The sequence below is a fragment of the Chrysemys picta genome, unplaced genomic scaffold (assembly GCF_011386835.1).
Source record: "Chrysemys picta bellii isolate R12L10 unplaced genomic scaffold, ASM1138683v2 scaf581, whole genome shotgun sequence".
Taxonomy (NCBI): domain Eukaryota; kingdom Metazoa; phylum Chordata; order Testudines; family Emydidae; genus Chrysemys; species Chrysemys picta.
In genome coordinates this window covers 2,900-13,091 of record NW_027053288.1, presented here as the reverse complement: position 1 = coordinate 13,091, position 10,192 = coordinate 2,900, and the positions used below count along the sequence as shown (strand labels likewise).

General features: G+C 55.4%; 2 long non-coding RNA genes across 2 annotated transcripts; both read right to left on the bottom strand.

The window, feature by feature from the left end:
• Window positions 1-702: 702 nt before the first annotated feature.
• On the bottom strand, window positions 703-3,856 carry LOC135978978 (uncharacterized). The gene is made up of 3 exons (XR_010596316.1): window positions 3,731-3,856; window positions 3,022-3,108; window positions 703-769 (listed from the first exon to the last, which is right to left on the bottom strand). It is a non-coding gene; the product is annotated as an uncharacterized LOC135978978 (long non-coding RNA).
• A 2,751-nt stretch (window positions 3,857-6,607) lies between these two features.
• On the bottom strand, window positions 6,608-9,536 carry LOC135978977 (uncharacterized). The gene is made up of 3 exons (XR_010596315.1): window positions 9,379-9,536; window positions 8,318-8,418; window positions 6,608-6,710 (listed from the first exon to the last, which is right to left on the bottom strand). It is a non-coding gene; the product is annotated as an uncharacterized LOC135978977 (long non-coding RNA).
• Between the last annotated feature and the right edge of the window lie 656 nt (window positions 9,537-10,192).

Sequence of the window (10,192 nt, the reverse complement as noted above, 5' to 3'; positions counted from 1 at the left end):
GCCCCTCCTGCAGCACCTGCGCTGGCTCCCTGCTCTTCCCCACCTCGCACCAAACCCCTTGCCCTCTTCTCCAGGGGTCTGCACAGCCTCCCCACACCCACTCCCCAGTGCTCTGGCTCCTTTGGTCCCTCCCATCCCTTTCGGTGTGTCCCCTCCCACCTCCCTCCTTCTGTTCAGCCTCTGGGGGCACATCATCCAAACGCCCCCCTCCAGCTGCCGAAGGGGAGGCCTTGACACAGGGGGGATGGAGCAGCTGGAGCAGCTAAATGGCCCTGAGCACCCAGAGCAGGGGGCGTTCTTCTGGCAGCCTGGCAGGAGCTGATGCCAAAGCATCCCACAGGCAACTGACAAAGGGGGTGAACAGACACCTGGGTTCAGAGGCTGCTCTCAGGGCCATCCTGTGTAAATGCACTGACCCTGTGGAGCAGACTTTGGTGCTAGGGGAACAGCGGGGAGAGTCCTTGGAGACAGAATTATGGGGCTCGACCCAAAGCCCACTGGAGTCAGAGGACAGACCCATCGACATCAGTGCTCGGTAGATTGGACTCCTACCGAGGATCTTGCTGAGTCACTATTCTAGGCCCGGGTTTTCCCTGCCAGGGAGCGCTGCACCGCGAGGCTGCTCAGTGCAGTTAGGAGGCGGCCAGGGTCACAGGCTGCTCACCTTGCATTCAGGTTGACAAGCCATTAATTTCATTAGGAAGGTGATCCTTTCCACTGCCCTCAGCCGCCCATGCACCTCCTTGGATGCGGTCCAGGGGAGCAGGGCCTGAGAGAAACAAATTGGGACAAATTGCTGAGGAGAAGTACCAAAAAATAGCACAAGCACATAGGGAGAAGATCAGAAAGCTGAAGGCAAAAATGAGTTCTAACTGGCAAGGGACATAAAAGACAATCAGAAGCAGCTCTATAAATGCATTCGGAGCAAGAGAAAGACAAAGGAAAGTGAGGGGCCACTACTCAGCAGGGAAGGAGAGCAAATAATGGATGACACAGACAAAGCCAAGGTGTTTAATGCCTTTTTTGCTTCAGTTTTCACTAAAAAGGTTAATGGCAACTAGATGCTTAACACAATATTAACAACGAGGGGGAAGGAATACAGGCCAGACTCGGGAGAGAACAGGTAAAAGACAATTTAGGACAGTTAGATGAATTCAAGCTGGCAGAGCCACATGATATTCACCCTAGATGGAGCTAGGCAAAGCAATCTCTGAACCGTTAGGAGGGCTGAGGTCCCAGAGGACTGGAGAAGGGCAGACACAGAACCTATCTTCAAAAAGGGGAACGAGGAGGCCTCAAGGAATTATAGACCTGTCAGCCTAACTTTGGTACCCAGAAAGATACTGAACAACTTATTAAACAGTTTGTAAGAACCTAGAGGAGATAATAGGGTGATAAGGAAGAGCACCATGGATTTGTCCAGAACAAACCATGCCAAACAAAGCTAATTTCCTTCTTTGACAGGGTTACTTGCCTAGTGGATGGAAGGAGGCAGTATATGATGATGTATATGAAGTTTAGTAAGGCTTTTGACACAGTTCCACAAGACATTCTCAGAAGCCAACTAAGCCAGTATGATCCAGATGAGATTACTATAAAGTGGGTGCACAACTGATGGAAAGACCATACTCAAAGAGGAGTTATCACTGACTCGCTGGCAAAGTGGAAGGGTGTCTCAAGTGGGGTTCCCCAGGGGTGTGCCTGGGTCCAGTACTAGTCAATATTTTCATTAAGAACTTGGTTAACGGAGAGGAGAGTATGCTTGTAAAGTTTGCAGATGACACCAAACTGGGAAGGGTTGCAAGCACTTTGGAGGACAGATTAGAATTCAAAATGAGCTTGCTAAATTGGAGAGTTGGTCTCAAGTCAACAAGATGAAATTCAGTCAAAACAAATGTGACGTAACGCACTTAGGAAGGAAAAATCAAATGCATAAAAACAAAGTGAGGGATAACCGGCTAGGTGGCAGTACTGCAGAAAAGGATCTGGGGGTTATCATGGGTCTCACACTGAATAGGAATCAACAGTGTGATGCTGTTGTGAAAAAGGGAAATGTCATTCTGAGGTGTATTAGCTTGTAGCACTGTGTCCAGTTCTGGGCACCACGCTTTAAGAAAGATGTGAACAAACTGGGGCCAGTCCAGAGGACAGCGACAAAAGTGCTCAGCGGTTTAGAAAACCTGACCTGTGAAGAAAGGTTGAACAAACTGGGCATTTTCGTCTTGAGAAGACGGAGGGGGCACCTGGTAACAGTCTTCAAATACGTTAAGGGCTGTTATACAGAGGATGGTGACAAATTATTCTCCATGTCCCCTGAAGGTAGGACAAGAAGTAATGGGCTTAATCTGCAGCAAGGGAGATTTAGGTTAAATATTAGGAAAAAGTCTAAGGGTGGCTAAGCACTGGAACAGGTGACCTAGGGAAGTGGTGGACTCCCCATCACGGAGGTTTTAAAAAACAGGCTGGACAAACACTCATCAGGGACGGTCTAGGAATGCTTGGCCCTGCCTCAGTGCAGGGGGTGGAGTAGATGACCTCTTGAGATCCCTTCCAGCCCTGCACTTCTGTGTTCCCTCTTCCCAGGCTCTGGAATCGAGGAGACCGAATCTCTGTCAAGGACATTTCCCTCTTTTTGGAGCACAAACCACCCACAGAATCTACTTCCTGTGGCCCCAGAACTAGAACGTTGGGGGAATCTCGCTCTGGGCTCTGGCCAGGTTGGTGGGGCCCATGGTGAACACAAATGAATGCCAGGGTCAGATGGGGGCTCAGTGGAAAACACGACAGATCCTGCACTCCTCCACCCCCACCCCGTGCAGACGTTTTTCAGATATAGCGGGGGCACTTGGCCCTCCAGCCCAAGAACCTTTGTATAGAACGTACTTTGAGGAGCCAAAGGCACCAGGGGGGGAGGGGAAGAGGAGGGGGAGTGTCCCATGCTTGTGATTAAATGGAGTCTTGGTCCCTGAGCCCCACCCCAGCTACAGGACTAGTCCCCTTCCTGCCCCCACGCCTCCAGACCTCCAAGATCTTCTCCACCACCAGAAGTCTGGGCTCCTGATTCTCACACGCCAAGGCCTTCAGCATCTGATCCATGGCTCTCAGAGTCTGTGTGCAGAGCAGAGGAGACACCAGAGCAAGTGGCGTTACCCAGCCAGGAGATGAACCAAGGCCCTGGCATGTGACACCCCCCAGGCCACGGCAGCACCTGGTATTCCAGCTCACCCACTCACTTGTACCCACAGGGGACCTACTGCAAACTCCTGGCAACAGGACACCACCTGCCTTTGCTGTCCCCAGAAAGGCCACTGCATGGAGTCTAACCCACTGGAAGAGTCAGAAAGGACTGCACATTTGGAGGGGAGATTTCCAGCCAAGCTTCGGTTCCTCTGGCCTGTGTGCGTCTGAAGCAGCCAATCACAGGCCTGTGCCCCCCGCCACGCACTGGGGATGAATGTGCTTGTGAAGGGAGTGTCTGTTCCCCACTAATTGTCGGTGCATGTGAAGGAGAAATGCCTACTACTGCTACCCTATGAGGGAGTTACTCCTTTATCTGCAGTGGTGGGGCCTGTGCTTTGGTGCTGCAGGTCCTGAGCTGAAGTCCTGCCGAGGAGCTGTGATTATTATACTCATGTGCCAGTGCCAGGTTACCCGGGGGACAGGTACACGAGCGACCGGCAGGATTCCCACTTGGTTTCGGGTGGCTCTGCGTGGCCGGTTTGGGGCTTACCTTGGTGTAGAGAGCAGCCTCCTCGCCCTGCATGGTCTCTGCTGGAGGCAGGGAGAAGACGCTGGAGAAGCAGGCTGTGAGCAGGCTGGATCGTTCCAGGTCCTGCAGCGGTGGCTTCACTCTGCTAAGAGAAGAAACACGTGCGGATTGGAGGGCTGAGGCGGGACTGACGCGCTAATGTTGGCGTCAGGCTCCCAGGACATGGAAACACCTGAGGGGGCTCCAACTGGTGGGTGGCAGACGAGAACAGGTCAGGGGGCGGTGGAGGGAGCTGGTGCTGCCTTCTCTCATACCAACAGGCAGGGACTTAGTGCAGTCTGCAGCTGTCTGCTGTGACCCCACCAGGACTCACCAGCTGGGGCAGAGAGCACTGCGCTTCGCCGAGAAATGACATCCCGCAAACGGCACGGACGGGAGACTAGAGCCTGCTGGCACCAAAGTGCCTCTGAACCAAGTGGCCACAGTGCAAAGGAGCCTGCCAGTCCTGTCCCGCTGGGGGCAAAGAGACTCTTCCACCACAGCTGTCTGCACTGCGGCTGCACAGTCCGGGCCAGCAGAGAGATGCTGCATCAGCCCGCAGCAGGGCAGAATCCAGGCAGGGATCCAAGCCCTGCCCCTTGCCCAGGGCTCTCAGCCTGCTGGACAGGGCACCCAGCTGTGTGCAGGGGGGGAGGAAGGTGGAGACAGCCCAGACAGCATTAACCCCTTCACCCCCACTGCCAGAGCATGGCCCCAGCACATGCAATGAGGTGCCAGGTGACTACTTGCCCCCTGCAGGACAGAGCCACGCCCCTCGTGGCAGGTGGCAGCTACGCCCACTGCTGACGCAAATCACCCCCCTCCGCCCCAGCAGAGACAGGATCGTGGCCAATGCCGTCGCCTGCCCCGCTGTCAGGAAGCCAGTGCCCAGTGGGGAGAGCCGCTCCAGCGCCTGCCCTGCCTCCCCCTCCCATTCCTGGGGAACCTATTGAGCCACCAGCGAGAGCCCAGCTCCAGCCCGCAGCATCTGCCACCTCCGGACGCCTGATGGGCAGGCTTCTGGGAAGCTCAGAGCAGGGCACCAGCGGCGCTGAGAGAGAGCCCCCCATGGCACAGGCAGTGCCACGGGCCAGGGCTCGGCCTGCCCAACTTCTCAGCCACAGGGGGTCGCTGAGCTGCCGGTGTGACGCAGCTGGCACAGCTGGCAGTGACTCCGGTCACTCCCCTCCAGCAGCACCCAACTGCCCCTCCCCCCAGAGCCATCTCCTGCGGGGTCCCAGAGGGGACCAGTCCTAACCCCCTCCCTCCCTCCCCCACATCTTCCTAAGGCCACGTGGAGAGGTCGCCAGGCACCGAAGAATCCTCCACCACCTACCCACTGGTGCCAGCCCACATGCACCAGCACCATCACCTGCTGCCACGTGCCCGGCGGAATCAGAAGATGGGGGAGGAGCAGAGGGGGGAATGCCCTGGAGAACTGGCCATGCCAAGAGGCTGGCGTGTCTGGCTGCACACAGCACTGGCTGGGCCGGGCAGGCTGGGTACCTCATCTCCATGATGGTGAGCATCGCTTGCTGACGCACCATGTCGGTCAGGGAGTCGACGGACTCGTGCTGAAGCAGCTCCTGGGGAGACAATGTGGGGAAATGCCAGCCAGGCTCCAAGCTCCTTCAAGGCTCCGACTGGGGAGCAAAGCGCAGGGCCTGTAACATGTGGGCTCGGCAGCCAGGTCGTCCTACTGTGGACTTGATGGTGTGCAGGGCTCCAGCCGGGGAGCGCAGTGCAGGGCCTGTGGTCAGTGCCCCAGTGTCACGCGCCAGTGCACTGAAAGGCTCCATCAGCATTAGCACCCAGGGACACCACCTGAGATCAGGCCCCCTTGTGCCCGGTGCTGCACACACACAGTGAGAGCCAGTCCCTGCCCCAGAGAACTCACGAGCTAACTAGAAGAGACAAGGCATGGAAGGGAAACTGAGGCACAGAGGGGGAAGTGACTTGCCCAAAGTCTTACTGCAGAACTGGGAGTAGAACCCAGGTGTGCTGAGCCCCAGCCCACTGGACCACCCACCAGCCCACGCTGTCCCACGTTCAGGGAAGGGAGGTGAGCTCTGGAAAGCTTTCTGCAGTGCTGGAGAGCAAAGACTTGCCAAATCTATGGAGCAGATTTGTTGCTAGTTCCCTAGTGGGCACTGACTGCAGAGTGTTGGGGCTCTGGGCAGGGAGACTGGCGTATACAGAGCGACCCGGTGACTTGGGAAGCTGGGTGCAAGGGAACAATCTACATTTCCATACAGTTCTATGTTTAGGAACAAAGAATGCAGGCCACACTCACAGCATGGGGGGCTCTAACCTGGGAAGCGGTGACTCTGGAAAAGACTTGGCAGTCAGGGTAATCAGCTGCCCATGAGCGCCCAGTGTGACGCTGGGGCCAAAAGGGCTAATGCCATCCTGGGATGTAGAAACAGGGCAAACTCCAGTTGTTAGAGAGGTTATTTTCCCTCTGTATTTGGCACTGGTGCGACCGCTGCTGGGATCCTGTGTCCAGGTCCGGTGCCCACAATTCAAGGAGAATGTTGATAAATTGGAGAGGGGTCAGAGAAGAGCCACAAGAGTGATTGGAGGATTGGGAAACATGCCTGACAGTGAGAGACTCAAGGAGCTCAATTAGTTCAGCTGAACGAAGGGAAGGTTACAGGGTGACTTGATGACAGTCTGTAAGTACCTACACGGGGAGCAAATATTTGATAATGGGCTCTTCAGTCTAACAGACAAACGTCTAACACGATCCAATGATTGGTAGCTCAAGTTAGACAAATCTGCAGAGATCTCCAGGCCAATCACTAAACCCGCCAGGTAACACAGCCCCAGTGTGTGTTTTACTCACCGTTATCTTCTCCACTAGCAGGGCTTTGCGGTCCATATTTATTTCTGGGCTCCATGCCACGATGTCTATGACGAGGTTCAGGATGGAATTCAAAAAATTCATTTTCTGGGCCTCGTCCTACGCCCCGCAGAGATGAGACACAAACAGGAAGGTTAGCGTGGAAAGGAGCTGCCAGTGGGATAGATGTTAGAAAGCTTCCCCCCAGTGCTGCTCAGGCTTTGATATGCCGAGTGGCAGAAGGCCATTCATCTGGTAACAGGAGTGACTATCTGGGGAGGGCAGGGCAGCTCTGTGTGAAACCGGACTAGAGAGGGAGCAGATCTCACGGGGTAGGTGTCCAAAGAGGAACTGCAACATGGGGGCTAGGCAACCAGACAGTGTTACTGGGGGCTTGACAGAGTGGGAGGAACAGCTGGGTGGGACACCCTGACACCCCAATATTCGCCACTGTCATGTCATTAGGACATGTTTTGTACAAAGTACGTATTGTAAGGTATCATTCTAAAAGTCTTTATCTGCTAGACATTAATGTCTCATTGGATTGTATGTGCTATCGTTGTATGTGAAATTATGAAGTTCAGCTATGTCTGTGTTCCTGAAACACGTTGTGAGGTTCAAAACAGCCTTTCAGGTACAACAGTAAAAACGCCAAACAATGGCTTATTGAGGAAATGCACATAAGCAGCAGGGTTAGCCCAGGAACTGTCCACAATAGAAACCTCTCCGAGAGAACGCTACACAATGGGAACCGTTGGACCCAGGTCACAGCAAAAGAGTTTTCCAGCGGGTGGGAAGAGGAGATAAAAGGGGAACAATGACATCGGGGGGGGACCTCACGCTCCCTGCAATAAGACACATGGAAACACCTGAGGGACAAAGATTGAACTATGAGAAGTGATGGTGCCAGGCTGGAGAGAGATTCCTAGCCTGTGTAAGAAAACCTGGGAAATCCAAGCTGCAAAGCCAAGGCAGCTTGTCCCTTAAGAATCTGCCCACCTGTTTATCACTCAGGGTGAGAATTTGCTCATGTAGAGCCTATCTATCCAGTGTGGAAAGCTTAGTTTGCGTGTTGTGTTTATTTACTAATGCAATCTGCTTTGTACCGTTTGCTATCTCTTATAACCACTTACAAGCTACCTCTTGTAGTTAATAATCTTATTGCTTGTTTATACCATAACCCAGTTTGTGCAATTAGCAACTGGGGGGAGGGGCAAAGAGTTGTGCATACCTCTCTCCACATGGAGGGAGGGGGCGAATTTCATAAAACCTTTGGGTCTGTACTCCAAAGGAGGTGGGCACCAGAGTACTGGGACAAGCCCTTTCACCTGAGTCTTCCCAGAGCTGATCTCAGTGTCTGTGTCTTTCTGCAGCTGGGCGTGGCCCTGCCTGAGTGTATGGCTGGAAGAGGCTTGTGAGCCTAGCCCAGCAAGACGAGGTAAAGGGGGCCCAGGCTGGCAGAACAGGTGGGCTCGGTGGTAGCCCGGTACAGCAGGTGGCACCTCAAAGGGGGGCAACCCGTCACACTAGGGACTGTAACTCAAGACGGGACTTTTTAAAATGCTGTAGTTTAAACAGGAATTATTTGGGGGCAGGTCCCTGGCCTGTGTTATACAGGAGGTCACAGTGGTTCCGTCTGGCCTTAGAATCCATGCATCATCTGGAGAAGGGCAGATGTGCATGTGGACAGGGCACTAGCTGACAGGTCAGAGGAGGGCTCTTGGTACCTGGTCATTGCCCTTCAGAAAGGAGTCTATGCATTCCAGGGCCTCTCTCTCCTTCCAGTTGTGCCCCTTAAAGCAGGCGGTGCTACATGGCCATGGTGAATCTGATCAAAGACAGAGCAGTGGTAATACCTGGGTCTGCCAAGCTGCAGTCTGGGTGACAGAGATCTTAGAGAAAACCCTTGCCCCCACTCCCGCCCCAGCAGGGGAGCAGGGTCTGGCACAGCGATCCCTGGCTTCCCCACCTCTTTGCTGCCCAGCCCAGCAAAGACCCAGTCGGAGCCCTGGTTCCCAGCGGCCACCCCACTTCCCCGCCCAGCATGCAGGCTCAGTCTGGGGATTTGGGGAGCGCCACACCTGGAAGGAGGGACGATGTCAGGCCATGAGGGGTGTCCCCACTCTCCGGCCCATTGCTGGAGGGGGCGGAGGGACTGGGAGTGAATCGGTCTGGTCCTTGCAGCAGGAGAGAGAACTGCTGCCCAGTCTGCATGGGATATGGGGACCCAGGGCCTGCCCGTTCTGCTTGTTCTGACTGCCTCTCCTGCCACCAACAATCAGCCAGAGGCACTGGGCTCCCATCGTCAACACTCCCCCCAAATGCCCTGTGCTGCGACATGCGACAAAGGAGCCAACAGATGGGGCTGCAACATCAGGGAGCATCTTACGCTCTGGCCGGCGCCCTGCAATCCTAGGCTTTAACAACCCACCGTGCACCAAGCATCCCCTTCGACTGGTGGAAAACATCCTCCGACCCAGCAGCGTGACAGATCGGGGTGGGCGATTCAGTCAGTCTCCACCTGATGCTTCTGCCGCTATGCCCCGATCAGCTTTAGTGGCTGCAGCTGCTGCCAGCAGGAGGGGCCATTCCCCCCTGCCTGGGTTTTCCTGTCTCTCCATCTCGTGGCAACCCAGAGCAGTACAAGGTCTATGGAGTCTTCTCCCCACAATGACACCCTAGTCTTGCCCCCCCAACCCCCACAGGGGCCAAGTCCCACCACAATGCAGGGCCATGGCCCCAGCCATTTTTGCAGCCCCCTCCGCCCACCCAGAAGGCGCCCACTCACCGGGATGGCGCGCACACTGCTGCTGCTGCCATTCCCTCCTCTGCCGACTCTTCCCTGGGGGAGGTTTTGTCTCCTCCCAGGCACGCCTGGGCTCTGGGCGGCCCTCCTCAGCCATCCTACAAGAAGCCAGGACAAGGCATTGCTTGTGAGTGACGATTGCCCCGTTCAGCATCAGGGCCAGCCCAGTTATTTCTGTCCCACCAGCACCTACAGATGCCAGCTGAGCTCAGGGCCCTGTTGCACCAGGTGCTGCAGACAATCGCTGGGCTGGAGGGCTCAGACTCTAACTAGCCAAGGCAGCCAGCAGGGAAACAAGGGAAGGGATGTGCTCAAAGTCACCCAGGATTAGAACCCAGGTGTCTGAACTCCCAGGCCAGCAGCCCATCCCACAGGCCAAACGGCCTCCTCTGGGTCACTCCCACCTCTCCTTCTCCTGGTTCACAAGCTGCACAGCAGACAGGCTGGATCCAACCACTCAGGATTCTTCCTGCCCAATGAAATGACCCTGATCCCTTCCCCAAGGAATATTGGGGCCGTGGCAGTTCGCAGGTGGGCGAGGCCAGCGGGGTGGGGGAGGTGGGGCGGGCTCGTGAGCAGCAGGAGTTGCTCAGACACACCCGTGAAGGGGCAGGAGCAGAAGGCAGGAGAGCGGCAGGGAGGCTGGTACCTTCTCATGCAACCTCGGTGTGGCTGGCGATGCAATGGAAAAGCAGAGGCAGGCAATAGAAGATTCTCCTACCTGGAGTCAGGAGTGGGCAGAAGCTGGCGTGTATATGGGCCACCCACTTTCTGCTGCCGGTGGCGGAGCTGAAAT